The sequence below is a fragment of the Lytechinus pictus genome, chromosome 1 (assembly GCF_037042905.1).
Source record: "Lytechinus pictus isolate F3 Inbred chromosome 1, Lp3.0, whole genome shotgun sequence".
NCBI lineage: Eukaryota > Metazoa > Echinodermata > Echinoidea > Temnopleuroida > Toxopneustidae > Lytechinus > Lytechinus pictus.
The window spans coordinates 37526177-37546537 of record NC_087245.1 but is presented as its reverse complement, the minus strand read 5'-3'; the positions used below and the strand labels follow the sequence as shown (position 1 = coordinate 37546537).

The 20361-nt window shown below is 35.6% G+C and overlaps 1 long non-coding RNA gene across 1 annotated transcript; it reads right to left on the bottom strand.

The window, feature by feature from the left end:
* Window positions 1-253: 253 nt before the first annotated feature.
* Window positions 254-6176, bottom strand: LOC129262131 (uncharacterized). Its single transcript, XR_010294085.1, has 2 exons — window positions 6121-6176; window positions 254-4041 (listed from the first exon to the last, which is right to left on the bottom strand). It is a non-coding gene; the product is annotated as an uncharacterized LOC129262131 (long non-coding RNA).
* Between the last annotated feature and the right edge of the window lie 14185 nt (window positions 6177-20361).

Sequence of the window (20361 nt, the reverse complement as noted above, 5' to 3'; positions counted from 1 at the left end):
AAGAACCCATTATCATCATATTTAATTTTGTAATGAAGGTGAGACTGCCAGAGGTGGTCCACTTGTTTGTATTGTATCTTTCAATAGAAATATTTCTTGTGTCTTAAAATAGAGGGGAAAAAATAGGAAGGAAAGAAGAAAGAGAGAATGCAGAGAAAGTGGACAGAGGCTCCATCTATTGTGTGAAAATTAGTCTTTGAAGCAAACCGTAATCATAATAACAAGCACAAATCCAAATCAAACAATGACACAGTTCCAGTTGGAGCAGCAAAGATTTAATCTTATTGAATACAACAATACATGTAGTCATGTTAAACAGGAATGGTTTGCAGTAAGCACTGAGACCAATATTGCATTCCTTTGAATACCTACCCCTCCCCCCATTTCATTGATTAAAGGACAAGTCCACCCCAACAAAAAAGTTTATTTTAATAAAAAGAGAAAAATCCAACAAGCATAACATTGAAAATTCCATCAAAATCAGATGTAAAATAAGAAAGTTATGACATTTTAACGTCCGCTTAATTTCACAAAACGGTTATATGCACATCCTGGATGATATGCAAATGAGGAGACTGATAACGTCATCCACTCACTATTTCTTTTGTATTTTATTATATGAAAATATTTTAATTCTAAGTCCTTGCATTACATCACTATGACCTCATATATGCGGCTGATTTGAAGCAATTACCAATTTTCACAACTTTTAAAAATTCACATCTTTCTTATTGTTTGTCCGGTATCGTTCAAACTGTCGCCTATAAACTTGTCTTGTTCTTTTTCCTTTAAAAACTAGTTTTTATTTGGGTTGGATATGCCGCTTTAAATGGTTGATTATTTGATAGTAGATCCTCCATCCCAAAACCATGCTCAGTCATAAGACTTTTCTTATGACTGCTCATCACCAGTCATAAGTGAATCCATGCAATAGACAAATTAAATACCTGGTCACATGACCATGCAACCCAACATTTGAGGAGGATCCACTTTGTTTTATAATGTCTTATATCATGCCGATCTGTTGCAATGGCTTCAAGAAAATGTTTTATAGTTCTTAACATGATCACTACACACATTATCTTCTGGTTCTACAGTTGTTTCATAGAGATATATTAAGTTGTACAAACTGAACTGAGATGTTTTCACAAATTATACTGAACATGTTACTGTACTCCATATGATCAATTTGCAAATGATATATAAATATGATGTGGAAGAGGTTCATCGTGGTGAAGGATGGAGTAGAAGAAATAACCAGTTGTCTACGTTTGATACATCGTGAGACAACTTGTTATTTCTTCTACTCAATCGATATATAAATACATAAAAAAAAACAATTATGGTATGCAACAGTGTTTTTAATCACTGCATACGATTACCCAATCCTTGATTAGCTTGGCTACCCTGATCGGGTGATCAAGCATTCAAGGGATTCCTACCAGGTACCAGTTCAATCTGCCCGGGTGGAGAGAGTGGCAAAGGATATGTATTTTAAGTACTGAGGTGGGATTTGAATCCCAGACCTTATGGAGATTTATCCACTGCGCCACAACAACTCTACAATATACTTTTACATGATAGTCAACAGAGTGAATACTTTTGTGGTAAGCAGGTGTCACACAGTTTAAACAGATCAATGTTGATATAATGATATACAAAAATGATAATACTACACATGAATAGCAAACATACAATTCGTCCTCATATAGCTGTCCATAGCTATGGCAAAGGGTTAGTAGTGTGATATATACAGTATATACTCGAGCATCATTGAACATTACAATATTAAAAAAGCTCAGTAGTCACTGAGCATTTTGCATTTTTAACCCATTAGAATTTAAATGAAGCATTTTTTCCGGCCATTAGGATGTTAATTTTAGAAATGTAGTGTCCTTTCTCGGTAATGTTTTTATTTTTATTTAAAACAACAGTTTGAGCACTTAATTGCTTTACATAGGAAGTAATTGAATATAAGAAAGCTAATGACAAAGCTTATATCCTGAATTTTTCAGCCCATCCCATGCTTGAGAAGGTGTTTTATATGAACATAACAGAAACACAAGGATATTCTATTTTGATCGGGCACCCAACTTCAAATCAAATTCTGATGTAAAACAGTTAATTTATCCGATAAAACATATTTTTGGTGTAAATCCTTTAGACCATTACTGTTTTGGGGCACAAGCACTAATATAATCTTGTAATGAAATTGTATAATGACATTTACTTTGAGGGGATTTACCAAAACTAAGATATGTTTTGACATTGATGATTGAATACATTCTTCGTGACATCAAATTAATCAAAATGTAAAATGAATAAATATGAATACAATGTATCATCACTATTTACTTTCTATTCAAATTCACTTATCACAACAAGGCATTGATGTAAACATTTTGAAATATGTTTCTAACTCAATTTAAAGTCATACCCATCTCACCTTTAAATGGCGATTAAAAGACAATTTTCAACTTTTTGATGATTTTTTTCTTGTAAAATTAACAAAAATCTAAGAATCTTTTCAGATGCACTTTATCTGTCCAGAAATTCTGTCACTAAAATCACAAAATTTATGTTTCATAAGATTATTTAACTTACGATTCAATTCATGATTCCCTTGGAAAAATGCCTAAAAGAAAGTAAAGAAGCATGTCTCATAATTTCACATCTCCCTTAAACCCACTGAGCAAAATAAAAATTAATGAAATATATACTACATTATTACAATAAATACCAATAATAAACATTCATTGCACTAGTACTGTAAGCTAACATCATTCAGCCTTCTAATGTGGCAAGCGAAGGCATATATTAATTTCTAATCGTACCAAGGTGACTATTCTAACCCTGCACAAACCTTTTAAAATGTCTATCAAGCTATGAATATTAACAAAGACCAAACACATTACTTTAGTTATAAATTATATAGTAATATCAACAATACCAACACCACCACCAACAATAATAAAATATGCTTAAGAACCCCCTTGGAAATAAGCCATGTCAGCTTTCATATTATCCTGTTGTGGCATTTTGATACTTTATATTATACTTGTACCTGTTATATTATACCTGACAAATAACATAAATCAATCAATAATAATATTTCTATGGGGCCATTTCCACTATAAAAATTCTCAAGGCATGTTAAGACAGTGAGAGGGAGAGGGATAAAGAGAGAGAGAGAAAAGAAGGAGAAGGAAGAGGAGAAGGAGGTGGAGGAGAAGGAGGAGAAGGAAGAGGAGGGGGAAGAGGAGGATGAGAGATAGCAAACTATCATTCAAAGGTATGTTGAAACAACCAAGTGTTCAGGTTGCCCTGAAATGAAATAACAGAGTATGAATTTTAAGACCCTGTGGAAGCAAGTTCCACAAGGTAGGTCCAGGCAGGATCAAAATCTCACCTTCCCTATGAGTTTTGGGGAATTTAAACATGAAGAAAGCCAGAATTTGAGGATCTTGTGGCTCATCATTATTATTATTATTATAATTATCATAATAATTATTATCATTGGGTTGACACACAATCAAATGATCATAAATTGACCACTGATAATCTTGTGGGAGGGACAGAGCATTAATTTATCATCTAATTATATCCGTGAAAAATGTCCAATATTTAATTGATGACATAATCAACGAAAGGCATATGCACTCAAACTCAAATTTGATACTTCGGCTTTCTGAAATGACTGAAACACACTTCTTTTAAAAAAATTGCCTCTAAAGCCTTACAAGCCCTAATAGTACAATAATTTCTATCTTGCCACTACAAAAACAACTACATAACATCAAGTGATGTGCAAAAGTTATGGCCTTTCAAAATGTGATATGTCCACCATCCAATTAATAAAAGTGATGAACATCAGATTTATGAGTATCATTCACACCGATGTGAACAACCCGATAAATGAGCATGCTGTGACAGTGCGATAGACGAGACCCTTTCAGACATGTCTTGGGCGTGGTACTCCTCGATCTGATGTGGTGCTTCCCATGAACGGTGGCACAGGGCGCATAGAGGGTAACTCTCCACCTGAAAATTGGGCAGAAAATACAAAAATATGAAAATTATATCGGCCGTTTATTCCAGCGGTATAGAATCTATATTTTTGAAATCTGTAAAGTGACAGAGAATTGGTTAGGATGGGACAGAGAGGCTTGAAAATTAGAGAATGAAAAGTGCTTGAACAAAATGGAAAAAAATAACCAACGTTCATGGATAACAAATGACAGAATGAACCAAAAAATAATAACAATCCATCACACACCATATAATTAATGGAAAATTCAATATATACATGTATGAATAGAAGTGACAGTAAAAACAAAAACAAACATACAAAACATAATACAAAGAACATATATAACAATATACATTAACAATATTCATTCCAAACAAACATTGAAAATGAAAACAATGATAAAAGAAGAGAAAAGAGGATGCAAAAGAAACAGAAGGAAATGTGATGTTACTAATTTGGTTAGAGATAGAGGGGGGGGGGGTGATGTGAGGTAAAAAGGAGAAAAAAATCAGCAAATAAAATGAGATATGATCTTAATGATGTAAAACAAACAATAACTTACAATAAAACACGATTATTGCAAGAACTTGAGAAACAAACAAACAAACGCATACACACACATTTAATCAAAGGGAAAGCCGAAAATTGAGACGGGGGGGGGGGGGGGGACGAAGAGAGAAAAGGAAATGGAGAGAGGTGAAAAATACTAAAAAATATATACGTATAAAAACGTTGTTGGTTCAGCTTGCAAGGGCAAAATAAAAGTTCAATAATTGCTAATAAACTTCATCTGAAAACACACAAAAATAATGAAATAAAATTTTATTAAAAAGGGCTTGAAGAACAAATTAACTTCATGAAAAATAAAATAAATGATTGATAAAAAATGTTCATGCTTTCTATATACATGTGTTTATTTTGAGATTTTTTTACTTGTTAAAGAGTAAGGATTGAAGATTGGGGTCCAGCTCGATGCTTGCGTCCTTTGAAATACAAGGTAAATCTAGATGGTTAGTATTGGAGTTGTGGAAAACCAAATCATTTAACACATGTCTATGTAAGTACAGAATAAAGATGATTTGAAAAAAAAATGTGAGTCTGTTATGAGCTTGTAGAGAAAAGTTTCAAAGGATGGTTAATGATGCATTATTGATGGTTAATTTCATTTTAATGTATTCATATTATCTGCAAGAATCAATTATAGATCATTTTTGTAGTTAAATGTCAGGCCTTCCAAAAAATGAATAAAAACGTACACCACAGAATGTGAAAAAATAACATATTGCCATGGTAGTGTTAAGAGAGTTCCTGTTAATTGTTATTGGGATCTATATAAAATACAAGTTGGAATGTATATAAATTGTTATATGACACCTAGATAGATCCTTGTCATTTGATTGGTTGGTCGATATCGATCATTCAGCTCATTTTACAATGATGTCATCAACCATGCAATTTTAGATCCATTCATTGTGCAATTTTGGATCCATACTATTTTGTCCATTGCACGCGCGCACCCAGACTACAGGCACCACTCGTGCTTGCAGCGTGCATGTGGTATGTACGCGATAATCAACAGACCAAGCTTGCACTGCGTAAGCATATTTTGCATCGAAATTCACAAATTTCATATGAAAAAGAATCTATTTTAGGTGTCATATAAACCAAATAATGAATGTTATTTTCATTCGTGCAATGGACAGAATACTTCATTCGGAGAAAGATGAAATGAATGATCCATTCAACTCGGCTATCTCTCGTTGAATGGATCATTTCATCTTTCACCTCATGAAATATTCTGTCCATTGCACTTATAAACATTCATTATTTGTATACTATTGAGTTACAGAATGAACCTTCCATTGCACATTAGTAAAAAAAACAGGCCCAAAATATAAAATATAAATTTTCACTGACGTGAATACCATATTCAATAAAAGTTGAAAAATTCAACCCACTAAGTACGGCAAATTAATGCGCTCTGTATTCATTCTATGAAACTAAAGAAGTCCATCTATGTGTTATCAACGAAGTGAGATTTCTATTATCAATAAAAATGAAAATATTCAAAAGAGTGTTGCACTTCTTACCTCTAGCATTAGATGGTTCAGATAATCGCCTCTTGTCTGATGCTTGGTTACTGCAATGAAAAAAAGACAGAACAAATTTTCATAATAGGTTTCCATATCAAAAGATAAATCAAGATACACATATTTACAGAAATATCAATATCCTTAAAACTCAATATCAAATAATGATAATAGGCCTAAAGGGTATTTATATTGCTCACAAATCCACCTTGTTAGGTGCTCAAGGAGCTCCTATATAACCCTGCCTAAGCTAGTCTACAGATTTTGGATGATAAATTTTATTCATACATAAACCAAGCAAATGACATTTTTTTCTCTTGTAAGCATGTTGATGGATTCAAACTATTTTGTTTCTTCTTCTTGTTTTGCTTCAGAATAATCTGCCTCCTTCACTGCTGAAGATTCTTGTTTATAGATGTTTGATCATCAGCTTCGACCTTTGGTGATATTCGACTGTTAAGATTTTCTTTTTTTAATAGAAATTTGACCTACATCTACAGGAAATCTGTTCCTTCAGCAAAAGTTTCATGAAGAAATACATAAATACATACAAAGTTTAAGTGTACTATGAACTGTATGTACAGCACAATGATCAATGATGCTGCCACTGGTAACACTGTAAAAGAAGCAGTGCCTTTATGCCTTTATGCAAGTATAAGACAAAATATGATTAGATTCGAAATCCATTTTGGGGTTGGAGCTTATAATAATTTTTGGCAAAGCCTACTGTCCAGTCACTACTAGTCATGAGATCACCATGGCCTAAGATTTGGAGCATGACTGACCAGCAACTTTGTAAAAAAAAAGAGAGAGAAGTATACAAAATCAAGCTGTCTGTAAAAATTGAAGGGGACAAGAGGAGGATGAATGAAGAATTGGCACGTCTTTTCTAGAGCACGGGGGGACGAGGATTAATCCTACGATGGTTTAGTTTCGATAAAGTAGAGAGAACTACATGTAGGCCTAACCCAGAATCTCGATACTGCCTTTTGTAACACTTTACAAGAAGTGTTGCCTTATGCCCCCCCCTACGCAAGTATTAGATAAAATAGGACGTACGATTAGATTTGAAATCTATTTCAGGGCTGGGAATTTGGAATAATTTTTGCAGAGCCTACTGCCCAGTCACTACTGGTCATGGGATCACCATGGCCTGAGATTTGGAGCATGACTGACCAGCAACTTCGTTAAAAAGGAAGAGAGAAGTAAACAAAATCAAGCTGTCTGTTCAAATCAAAGGAGACAAGAGGAAGATGAATGAAAAATTGGCAGGTCTTTTCTAGAACACTGGGGGACGAGGATTAATCCTGCGATGGTTTGGTTTCGATGTAAACCAGAGAGATCTGGGTCTAGCCCAGACTCTTGTTGAATACACAAACATATCATCAACCGCCCCAAACAAAACAAAAAATGCGAGGATCAAATTACAAGACATCAACTTTTCTTACAATTTCATGAGTAGAGATGGAGTATCAAATGTCATCAAGTTGGTGTAAATTACAAGTAATGATCTTATCTTGGTATGATAGAATCAATTCTTCTATTTGTAGTTTCTATATCAAAAGTGAGAGTGGATTAAGGCGTACCCAACTGACCAAGATATGTCTAGGCAGGATGGAAGGTGTAATCACTGGTATTTAAGATTCTTCAGGCGACCACACACACACTAGATGACCCGATGGCCACCAACGAATGATAAAAATGGTTTTAAAGACAATTAAAAAAAAATTAATTTGAACTGATTTCTACCAATCAGTGCCGGACGCACAGAACCATTGTTAGCATAACAGAGCGCTAATAGTAAGCCCAGTCACATCCTTCGGATCGTGAAGTAAAAGCATTTATTTCAATGTGCATTGTTGTGACATTGGGCATCGCTGCCACATTACCTGTTGTAACAGGGCCTCTGATAGTGCTAACAACGTTTCTGTGCAATCAGTACAGATGAGTATCTCTTTACGGCTTTAAAGACAGTTAATAACATGTCCAGGGCTTAAGATGAAAGTTACTGAATAAGTTACTAATTAAATATTAGTAATTGCAATCTCTTAGAGCAGATAGGAATTGCAAGAACTTCATAAGCCAAGCAGTCAGTATCAAGATCTATGTGGGTTAATGGTGTCCAATAGTGTTAAGACTTTAGAAGTTATCAATATTAATATGACTACTCATTTCTCTCTAGAATAATTAATCAAATCTAATAATCAGTAGGCCTATATATTGTTTTTGTTATTTGAAATTGATGAGATTATTGATGATAAAGAGGAGTTTTTCCTAAATGAAAGTGAAAGTTATTCAAAACGGTGAAATGAACAAAGGATGGCGATATCAGATCACTTGGCCCAAACACAAAGGAATTCATTAAAAAAGGAACATCTTGATAAAATTTGTGCACTATCAAAGACAAACGGCATTATCTTCCTAACTGTGACAAAGATAATTACCATTATTGATGAAGAAAAGTGATTCCGTAAACGACTGTCTAAACAAACTCACAGATGCACGGACCGAAACTATGTAATGTGTATCGTAAGTTTCAATTTGGAAAGAAGGAAGGGGGCGTGATATGACATCTTAAGATGTGTTGCGATAAGACAATAAATAGGGCATCTTTGTGAAAGTAGACAATACAGAGCAGATGTAAGATTGTTAGAATAAACTGAGTCAGATATAACACTCAAGGTAGTCAGTTCCTTAGCCTACAGCTCCACAGTAATAGCAAAGTTAAAGGGTAATTAGATAGCAATCATAGACACAGGTTTGACATAGAGAATAGAGGCCAAGATAAAATTTTCACATCAAAATTAGGAGAAATAACATGATCATTCTAAAAGCAATTTTTTCATCAAGCTTTAAGACTATTCAATTACCTCTTATTTTCTTATTCTTCAATGCAACAATTAAAATAGAGAAAAACAAAAACAAATACCGACACATAATTCAGTTACAATTCGATACCGTTTTATTATCATTCATTAATCATCTTTTAACCCTGATCTTTACATGGTTTTATTTAACTTTGGAAGTTTTTTTTTAATATTGAAAAATTAAAGTTCACTAGTTACGTGACAAGAAAGGAAAAGGGAATAAGAGATAGCTTTGTAAATAGGAAATTTTTTCCCACATTTTTTTCCAATGTTTTTAAGTCAGTCATGCATAAATGTATTCAAGATCATATCTATCAATATATTTGTTTGAAATCATATTTTTTTATTTTTTGAAAAAAATACCAAACTTAATGTGCTATTAAAATTGATTGCTTTATGTACATTATGTTACTCATCAGACATATACTAGTCCATGGATTAAAAAAATGGCCTTGAGAGTACACAGAACATTGCAAAGGATATAAGGAGCCCAAGTCTAGCCAGTAGTTAGTTTGATAAAAAATGTTGATTATTTTTATTGGTTATTGTACATTCCAATCTTAATGTGTGTAGTGAACATTATACAATTTTACATTGATTCTTTGTGAAAATGTGCATTTATCGGTTAATTGGTTTCTTCATTATTATTTAAAAGGCCCTTTGGACATTTAAATACAAAAACTAGATAAGGAGATTGCAACCTGAATTTCCTTTGTCCTATTCATTTGTTGTGACTCCCAGACCTGGTGGTTTTATACCAAACGAGAAAAATATTGTGAAATATATTAGGGAGCTAACTTTATAAATTTTGACATTCTGATTTTAAAATTTTACCATAAATATTACATTTTATACTACATCTTTCACACAACATCACGTTCTTTCAATTTATCTGTCAATGGAAAAAAAGTTGGAATAATGAACAATGCTAAGATTTATCCAAAGTAAATACAGCTTTATCTGAAGACAAGGAAAGGTAAGAAAGTTATTAGAATGGTAAGTTTTTGATTTGTGATGTCATATGAGAGCACCTCCCCTATATGGTATGTAATGTGAAATGCATAAATTTAAATTGGTTCATAATGATTTATATTACATAGGTTATGTAGATTCAAATCAGTGATAGGTCAATACGCCATCACGTGACCATAGCTGCGAGGATCGCATTTGTTATATTCTAGGTTTTGACGTCACCTCAGGGAATATAACTGCGTTGTATTGTCAATTGCAGCGTTATATTCACTAAGGTGACGTCACTCGCTGCTTACAAGTTGCGTAATCAGGTAGTTTGATGTACGCGCTAGTGTTAATGCGTCGATTGCATGAAGAACGCGCTTGATGTATTTTCAAAATATTTTCTATTATGACGTAGATGGATCAGAGCTGTAGCAAGAATTTCGGGTTGGAGCCAGATGATGAATGCAATCTCTGATGGCGAATCCACATAGACTATATAATATAACAGATATTGCCTGGTCTATCGTTTTAATAAATAACAATTCAACTCCCCTCCGAAGCTATATTTTTCCTCGGGAGAATATTTTCCCTCAGCGCTGCGCGCTTCGGGCAAAATATAATCCCTTGGGAGAAATATAACTCCGTCGGGGAGAGGAAATGTTATATTCAAACTCTAGGTAGGCAATATCTGTATAATATTATTTTTCTTTCAGGAGCGGATGGGAAATGATTGAACTTTTGATATACTATGGGTAAAAAAAAAAAACTTTTTCATTTTTTTGCAGAAAATGACATTTTGTTGATTTCTTACTATACAATATATGGGGAAGCTGCTCGCATATGACGTCACAAATAAAAAAATAACATTTCTTAATAACTTTTTTAATATTTGATGGACTTTTCTAAAACCTTCACCAATATTTTTTTTACTATTTTTCTGCTATTTTTTTACAATAAATCCTTATCAGGATGAACTTCCCCTTTGACTGTCAGGAGAACATTTCAGTGAAAAAAAGAGAAAGCATTATATGTGAAACTGATCATGCCCCACTTCTTACAAAACATGACAAACTGTGTATATATAAATAGCGCGTTTCCTCAGTGGATATACAGATGCAAGGTATTATGTTGCTACATGAGAAAAGCCTCAGGCAAATTTGTTATCTAAAGAGAAGCAGCAGTGGCGAAAACACCTTGAATTCGCATACATTTGTCATGTCCCGTGGAGGGTTAGAATGGAGTACTTCTAAGCCGAGCTTTTCGTAATTAGTCAATCTATAGAGCCGAAGAGTGAAAGATCTAGGGCAGATTAAGCAAAAGGACGGAGGAGAAAACAATCAGTGGATTGCGCAATCCATAGCTCATTTCCTCAGTCACTAATCTGATCCTTTCAAGTATACTCCCTCTTATCCTCAATACGTTCCTGGGGAGCAGCATCTCATAAAGTAATTTTGTCAGGGATTTTCACTGGCAACTGTTACCAAAATGCTTGAATTTGATTGGCCGAGAGCAAATTTGTACCGGGGAAGCACTGACAAGATGGCTTTGTGAAACACCTCACTGGTATTATGGGTCAAGATTGCATCATTTACTGACAACTGTTATAAGCTCCTGAAATGCTTGAACGTGATTGGCCGAGAGCAAATTTGTACCGGGGAAGCACTGACAAGATGGCTTTGTGAAACACCTCACTGGTATTATGGGTCAAGATTGCATCATTTACTGACAACTGTTATATGCTCCTGAAATGCTTGAATGTGATTGGCCGAGAGCAAATCTGTACCGGGGAAGCACTGACAAGATTGTTTCATAAAACAACCCAATGGCATATGGTTCAAGATTACATCATGTATTCTAAACTCCCCCTCTTCCTCCCAGACCCCCCTAACAAATTATATATTGGGTATTTTTTTATATAAAATCTATTCCAAATCATGTTATAGGTTGAACGTTTTAGGATGAAATCGTTCGAAATAGACATGAAATGAAATACTCCGAAAATTTGCTTTGCCCAATTGATCATGGGCCCAGCAGCCGCTGTGCAGCGCCAGATTGACGAGGCTCTATCCCTTTAATCGTTGAACGCCAAACAGGGTAGCAGCAACTCACATCTTTTAACATCTTTTGGTCTGACGCAGCCGGGTTTTGAACCCCCAACCTCCCGGTTGTGAGACAGACGCTCTACCAACTGAGCCAACACACCGGATAAAGTGTGTCTGTAGCTTTATGATACATAATCACTAGATTTGAACGAAATACGCTCAGAGAGCCTTTATTTCAATAATACCATGGCCGAGAGAGGGCGCTAGATATGAAACAATGTTAAATTTGAATTTCAACAGAAAATTCAATGGTCACTCCACATGACTGGAATGCTGGATGATACTCAGAATTATTTACATTATTGACCTTTTACCAAAGCGTTGATATCAAATAATGACAAGTGGAATGCCTCTGGCCGTCTCACCTGCATCACGCGATTCAATATAGCAGCAGTGCTGATTTTGAGAACTACTATAACTCGCACAAGATGTTCAGTGATACTTGGTTACTCTTATTTCCACGTTTTATGAACTAGACCAATACACTTATAGAGATATGATGGCAATTCAACAAATACCCCCAACGTGGCCAAAGTTCTTTGACCTTACATGACCTTTGACCTTGATCATGTGACCTGAAACTCGCACAGGATGTTCAGTGATACTTGATTACTATTATGTCCAAGTTTTATGAACTAGACCAACACACTTTCAAATTTATGGCTGTAATTCAACAAATACCCCAATTTGGCCAAAGTTCATTGACCCTAAATGACCTTTGACCTTGATCATGTGACCTGAAACTTGCACAGGATGTTCAGTAATACTTGATTACTATTATGTCCAAGTTTCATGAATCAGATCCATAAACTTTCAAAGTTATGATGGTAATTCAACAGATACCCCCAATTCGGCCAAAGTTCATTGACCCTAAATGACCTTTGACCTTGGTCATGTGACGTGAAACTCATGCAGGATGTTCAGTGATACTTGATTAACCTTATGTATAAGTTTCATGAACTAGGTCCATATATTTTCTAAGTTATGATGACATTTCAAAAACTTAACCTTAGGTTAAGATTTTGATGTTGATTCCCCCAACATGGCCTAAGTTCATTGACCCTAAATGACCTTTGACCTTGGTCATGTGACATGAAACTCGGGCAGGATGTTCAGTAATACTTGATTAACCTTATGGCAAAGTTTCATGAACTAGGTCCATATACTTTCTAAGTTATGCTGTCATTTCAAAAACTTAACCTCAGGTTAAGATTTGGTGTTGACGCCGCCGTCGCCGTCGGAAAAGCGGCGCCTATAGTCTCACTCTGCTATGCAGGTGAGACAATAATAAAAAAAACCCTATCCAATGAATCCTGCCCAATGCCTGGATAATCTCCCCCTGCAAAAATGTGATGCTGTCGTCATGGTGATGACAGATAGCAACCAGACTCCATGTCTAATCTCGTCTTCCTGTCTTAGCCCATCGGTCAAACGGCCGATGACAAACGCTGGATTAACATACGGATTCAATCCTTCCTAGGACTACCACGAGTGACAAAACCCTTTTTAAACAAAATATCCTTGAAACCGAACATTGAGGGGCAATTTGAACCAATTTCACAAAAGTGGTTTGGAATCTGTGGTCTGAAACATTAATTTCTGGACAGTTCATACATTAATTATGCTAAATTTAGCATTTAAATTGATGAGGAGGGGTCCAGTCACAGAAGTGCAATTTTGTCAATGGCATATCATTGATTAAAGGACAAGTCCACCTCAGAAAAATGTTGATTTGGATCAATAGGGAAAAATCAGACCACCATAATGCTGAAAATTTCATCAAAATCGGATGTTAAAATTAGAAAGTTATGACATTTTAAAGTTTCGCTTATTTTTCACAAAATAGTTATATGCACAATTTAGTCGCATGCAAATGAGAGAATCGATGATGTCCCTCACTCACTAGACCTATTTCTTTTATTTGTCATTGTTTGAATTATACAATATTTCTATTTTTCCAGATTTGACAATAAGGACCAACTTGACTGAACCATAAAATGTTAAACAATGGTAATTCCACAAGTTCAAGGAGAAATAAAAACTTTTTTTCATGGGACAATGAGGAGAAATTAGAATATTTCATATAATAAAATACAAAAGAAATAGTGAGTGATGTCATCAGTTCCCTCATTTGCATACCGACTGGGATGTGCATGTAACTGTTTTGTGAAATTAAGCGAAACTTAAAAAATGTCATAACTTTCTTTTTTACATCCGATTTTGATGAAATTTTCAGTGCCATATTTGTTGGATTTTTCTCTTTTTATTCAAATCATCTTTTTGTTGGGGTGGACTTGTCCTTTAATAAAGCTTACTCTTCATGCAAATTGATTAACATAAACACAGCCTCATTATTCCTTTATCACATGAGAGTGTGACAAAGTTATTGGGCCCTTACTTGGTTATAAGTACATACATGTATGTGCTGAACCAAGCATTACAGGTCAAGTCCATCCCAGAAAAAAATTGATTTGAATAAGAAGAGAAAAAGAAAACTAGCATATACTGAAAATTATACCAAAATCGGATGTAAAATAAGAAAGTTATGACATTTTAAAATTTCGCCTACTTTTCTCAAAACAGTGATATGCACCATTCAGTGTCATGCAAATGAGTCAGTCGATGTCCCTCACTCACTATTTCTTTTGTTTTTTATTGTTTGAATTATACAATATTTCATTTTTTTTACATATTTGACAATAGGGACCAACTTGACTGAACCATATAGTATTAAACAATGCTAGTTCCACAGGTTCAGGGAGGAATTAATCATTGTTTCACTTGACAAGGAGAGAAAATTAGAATATTTCATATATAAAATACAAAAGAAATAGTGAGTGGATGACGTCATCAGTCTCCTCATTTGCATACCGACCAGGATGTGCATATAACTGTTTTGTGAAATTAATCAAAACTTTAAAATGTCACAACTTTCTTATTTTACATCTGATTTTGATGACATTTTCAGTGTTATGCTTGTTGGATTTTTCTCTTTTTATTCAAATCAACTTTTTGTTGGGGTGGACTTGTCCTTTAATGATGAGGGTTGGGAGAGAAAAAAAGAGGTGAAAAAAAAGTGTTGAAATAAAAAGACTTTACAGAAGAAAGCTAAAAAAAATCTGAAATTTAGCTGAAAAATCAAAACCAAACAAGCTGAAATCAACTGAATTCACACATCCCTGACAAATGTATGAAATCTACATAAATCACAGATTAAAACAACCATTCTCGTGAATTCCAGCCAAAGCTGCAAATTGCAAACATCTGTCGTCATAATTTCATGATGAATCCGTAGTCTGTGTCTTCAAAGTCAATCATATCAATCATGTTTAGAAAAACAATGGAAGTCTTGATTATTGTTGACAATGATTTGTGAGCTGTCATTTTCATGAGTGCATTATGCTGAAATTCAATAATAAAGTGTTTACAGCAATGGTTACACACAATTGTACTCATCCATTATATTTCATGCACAATGCTGAGTCAGAAGTTGTTTTAGTTTAAAAAATCAATATAATGAAGCATGATTTAAAGAGGAAGGATTAATTCTGTCTGGAAGTATGAATGTTTTCTGTCAGTTCAAATGGGTCATGCTGAGTCACCTATCTATTGCTGATGTAAGGAAATTTGATGTTTGTTATTATGTACCTCCAGTACTTGATAAAAAGTTCTTCTTCTCCTCCTCCTCCCCCTTCTTCTTTTCCCTCCTCCTCCCCCTTCTTCTTCTTCTTCCTCCTCTTCTTCTCCTCCTTCTCCTCTCCCTCCTTCCTCCTCCCTTTCTTCTTCTCCTTCGTCTTCTTCCCCCTCCTCCTTCTTTTCTTCCTCCTACTCTTCTTCTCCTCCTTCTCCTTCTTCTACTCCTCCCTTTTCTTCTTCCTCCTCCACTTCTTCCCCTCCTTCTTCTCCTCCTTCTCCTTTTATCCACTCTACTACTATCAATACTAATTCTTTTTCTCCTCTTTGTCCTTTTCTCATTTTTCTTTCCCTCTTTCAATTATTTTTTAAATGTAACAATACTTCTCCTTCCTCGTCGACTTTGTCTTTTTTTCTTCTTTCTTCCCCCCTCACCTCCATTCCCTTTTGTCTACTTTTCACATTAATGAAGTACAGCAAGTATTATGATATTGGATTACAATGTACCATGTTACCATCCCATGGGGGTGTTTCATAAAGCTGTTTGTAAGTTACAAGCGACTTTACGAACGACTGGTGATCCTTTCTTGTGGTGAATGATGCGCATCAAATTGTTTACAACTTACACAGTGGATTTAGCTCCCAAGAAATTATCACCAGTCATTTGCAAAGTCGCTCGTAACTTACGAACAGCTTTATGAAACACCCACCAGTTGTATATTGGTGCCTGTAGATAATTCACAGGAATTCCTTCCAAATGGGCAGGTGAAGATGCTGATTTTTAAATGCTTATTGATTAACATTCTTTGAAAATCATCTGAGAGATGCTTCCAATGTCATACTACCTACCTGAAGCTTGTCTCCCGATGTTTGTGAGGGTGGGGTGGTGTCCGGTATGGGGGTGGGGTAGCCATACCTCGATGGTTCACCTGAGGGGTACTGCTAGCCCACGGGTATTCATCATATCCCCTGGAGAGCAAAATAACAAACATAAACATCAACAATTTTTAACCATAACAGCAATGACAAGCAAAGAAATTTTGATGGACTCTATAGTTTTCATAACTGACCAATGAATGGCATAAAATGTGCATCACATCACTGACAGGCAATAATTCAGAATTAACATTCAAATATTTTGGAATTTTTGACAGTGAATCCTAGGAAGTTTGTACAGTGCAGCCCACAACTGCAAACATTGCACAGACCTAGTTCCTCTAACTCGGTGCCGGAGGGGGGGGGGGGGGGGGTGTCAGGCATAGCCTAACTGGCAAAGTGCAATGTTAACACATTATTTTGCAATCCAATGTAAATGAAAATTACCTTTATATCATGCACAAGATTTTCTAAATGCGCAAAAAACAAATATTTGAAATTTCCTGCTAAAAAGGAACCAATACATAATGTATCACTTACATTAACTTTCAATGTGGTATGATAATATGCTTTTCACACTCCCGGGGGGCCACTTACATTGACGAGTGGATACCATGCGCGACCAAAAAAACACGTAAAAAGGATGTCTTTTTCAAGATAGGGCACGTTACGTACGTAACGTGATAAGGGTGTCAGAAACACAAAAATATTGAAAAAAGGGTATCTATTTCGCTCGGAAAAATATACGTGTTTAGGGTCAAATATGCGGGGATGATAAAACAAACTCAAAATGTTTTATAAAGGATATCCTTTTTGCCCCAACACTACGTGTTTTTTTGCCCCAACACTACGTGTTTAGAGTCCGATTTGCGCGAGGTGTGGAAGGTGGGGTCGTACTAAACCAAAATAATGGTGTGTATAGGTAAAACCGGCGACCGACGGACCCGTGACATAACAATAAAATATCGCTGTACTTGTTTAGGGGTTCATTTCAGGGAATACTTGCCAAGAGTATCGTTTTGTTTCCAATACTTGTTAAGGGGTGCATTTTCAGAATATGGAATACATCGCTGTACTTGTTTAGGGGCTCAATTCTGGGAATACTTGCCAATAGTATTTGTTTCCAATACTTGTTAAGGGTAGGGTTTCACACGCCAATACTTGTTAAGGGGTGTATTTTCAGAATATGGAAAATACGTGTTTAGGGTGCTTTTCAAGACCCCGTGGTCGCGCATGGTATCCACTCGTCAATGGAAGTGGCCCCTCCGGGTTCACACTGCACTTTTTTCTTTAACCCCAGGAAATTGGTGGGGCTAAGGGGGGGGGTCTTAGCCCCACCAATTTCCTGGGGTTAAGGTTTAGCCCACTGCGTTTTCACACTATGTTTTAGCAAAGTGGTCTAGCACGGTAAATAGTACGGTACTATCTGGCCCTGCAAAAAAGCAGGGTTAGCCGGCTTGTGGAGCTAGCACCACAATTGCGGTGCTAAGAGATGCAGTGTGAAACGAAACAGGGCTAAGGAAAAGTGGGGCTAAACATTAGCCAATCACAGAAGAGAAAATTGCACATTAATTGCACTCTGTCTGGGAAAAATCATCAATATTCATGAGCTTTGTGATAGTCTGGGGTTAAGGCGTACCCCGGCTAAGCAAATAGTATGGGGTTAAGAAAGACAGTGTGAATGAAAAAAAGATAGCATGGGGTTAAGGAAATGCAGTGTGAAAAGCATATAAGTGGATTCTTGCTGTGCCCCCCCCAGATTAGCAGTGCACTACAATAAAGGATATAATTCATTTGGTTTATCCCAATTCTAATGGCAAAGTGCATCATCAAGCATCCATTCGCACAGGTAAGGGGGCTTTCACACAAGAGCAATAGTCAAGGGTCATGTCATATCGGTCGGTGACTTATCTGACTTTCTTGACCATTCTAATATCTTGACCATTCTGGACCCTGTTGCTTAAAAGTTATTATCATTGTGAGTTTGCTATAACTTGTTAAGTTGCTTGTAATGCTCAACAGCCAATCAGAATCAAGGATTCAAAGAAATGATTAATCATGGCTTAAAAATACCATATTAATGACTTTTATACCACGATACAGCTATGGGCTCTTGACTATAATACGTCCATGATTATAATACAGCCATAAAGGATTATTTTTATAATAACTTAGTGAAGTAGACCAAAGTAGAACTATCTTCAGTAGTCTACAGCATTTGAGCAATTAACTTTTTAGTACCCATTTTCAAGCCATTTTGAAAAATGGCTAGAAAATGGTAAATTCATCAATTTAGATCTGTCCTATGGCTTGTTGAAACTGCTACAAATTGAAGATTTTTGTCCATTTTGCATAACTATGCTCACTGTGTGTGCATGTGTGTGGGGGGGGGGGGAGCACATTGCAGAGAAAACATAATATGGCCAAAATGCACTTTCCTGGTTGATTGTAAATCAAGTTGCATTTATCACTTGAGTTCTGCCCAATTTGAACTCTCTCTGGAATCGGGTTTGAGAATGCATGATCAAGATGGTCATCCAACCATCATTGACCAACTCTGGCCATCGTGTGAAAGGTGCAATGCGGAGTGGACCGACCCGACCCCGGCTAGCCGCACCGGTCATCAATCAACAACCATTTTTCTGTCAAATTAACCCAATAATAAGGCATAGAGTGTGAAGCAATGATGACATCCTGTCTAGGTTGCTCTCCCTCTCTCTCTCTCTCTCTCTCTCTCTCTCTCTTGGACTTCACGGACAAGACAAAATGATGAAATAAGAAAAGCTAACAAGACAGAAAATATGAGGTAAACTCTAAGAAAGGGCCAATTAGTATGTAGGCCTTCAAATTGATCGTAAGGTGTAAGTGTTTTATCTCATTGAGCCAAGGAATTAGAGCCACATGGATTAGGACAATGCAATGGCTGGATTTTACAGAGTAAGTTATATTTTAAAAGTTAATTTTATCGGAGTGATCATTTGAATATCAGGAATGTATTTGAACAAATACCGGTGGTAAGATGTCACACATATTTTAAAATCCTTTTGAAGCTAAAAAATATTTATATAAGACCATGAAAAACATTTTGATTGCATGAATATCAGAATTATAATTATGTTCTTCTTCTGGAGTCTTTAAAGCACTCACTCTGAATCAATTCATGAAGACACAGGTGTCATTATTGCACAAGAAGTAATTTACATAAAAATGTGCTATATATTCATGCATACGTAGATGTGAGAATAACCCACAATTCAGAATCCACATATGCTCAATGAAACCTACCGGAAATTAATGTGACATTAAAAAAAAGACAATAAATGATGTATTACAAATATGTTGATAAATAGAATACACAGCAAGTAAGAAATGTCACACAAGTTGTTTTTAAGCACTGGCAATAATAGATATGATGCTGTGAATATTATGATAACTTCAGGTGTCAAGCTATAGCAAAACATGGTCTGATACAAAACACCTGCATACTTATCAACATAACACAGGTGTTATAATTGATTTCTGTAATCATTCAATCAAGTCTTAATGTTGTGTGCCAAGGTCTAAATGTAGAGGATCGAGATTTGCCAAGTTGGAATTAAAGCAATTCTTTCGAATTAGGTATGATTTGAGAGTTTGAGGGAAAAGATAAATAGAAAGCAAGAGAGAGGGGGAGATGGGGGGGGGGGGGCAGGGAAAACATGTGCAAACATGTGGAAAGCATATTCAGTGAGCCAAATCATCCAAGTACAGATGATACATACATGAATGAGCAATCATTGTATCAAGCCCCCCCCCCCCATTTTTTA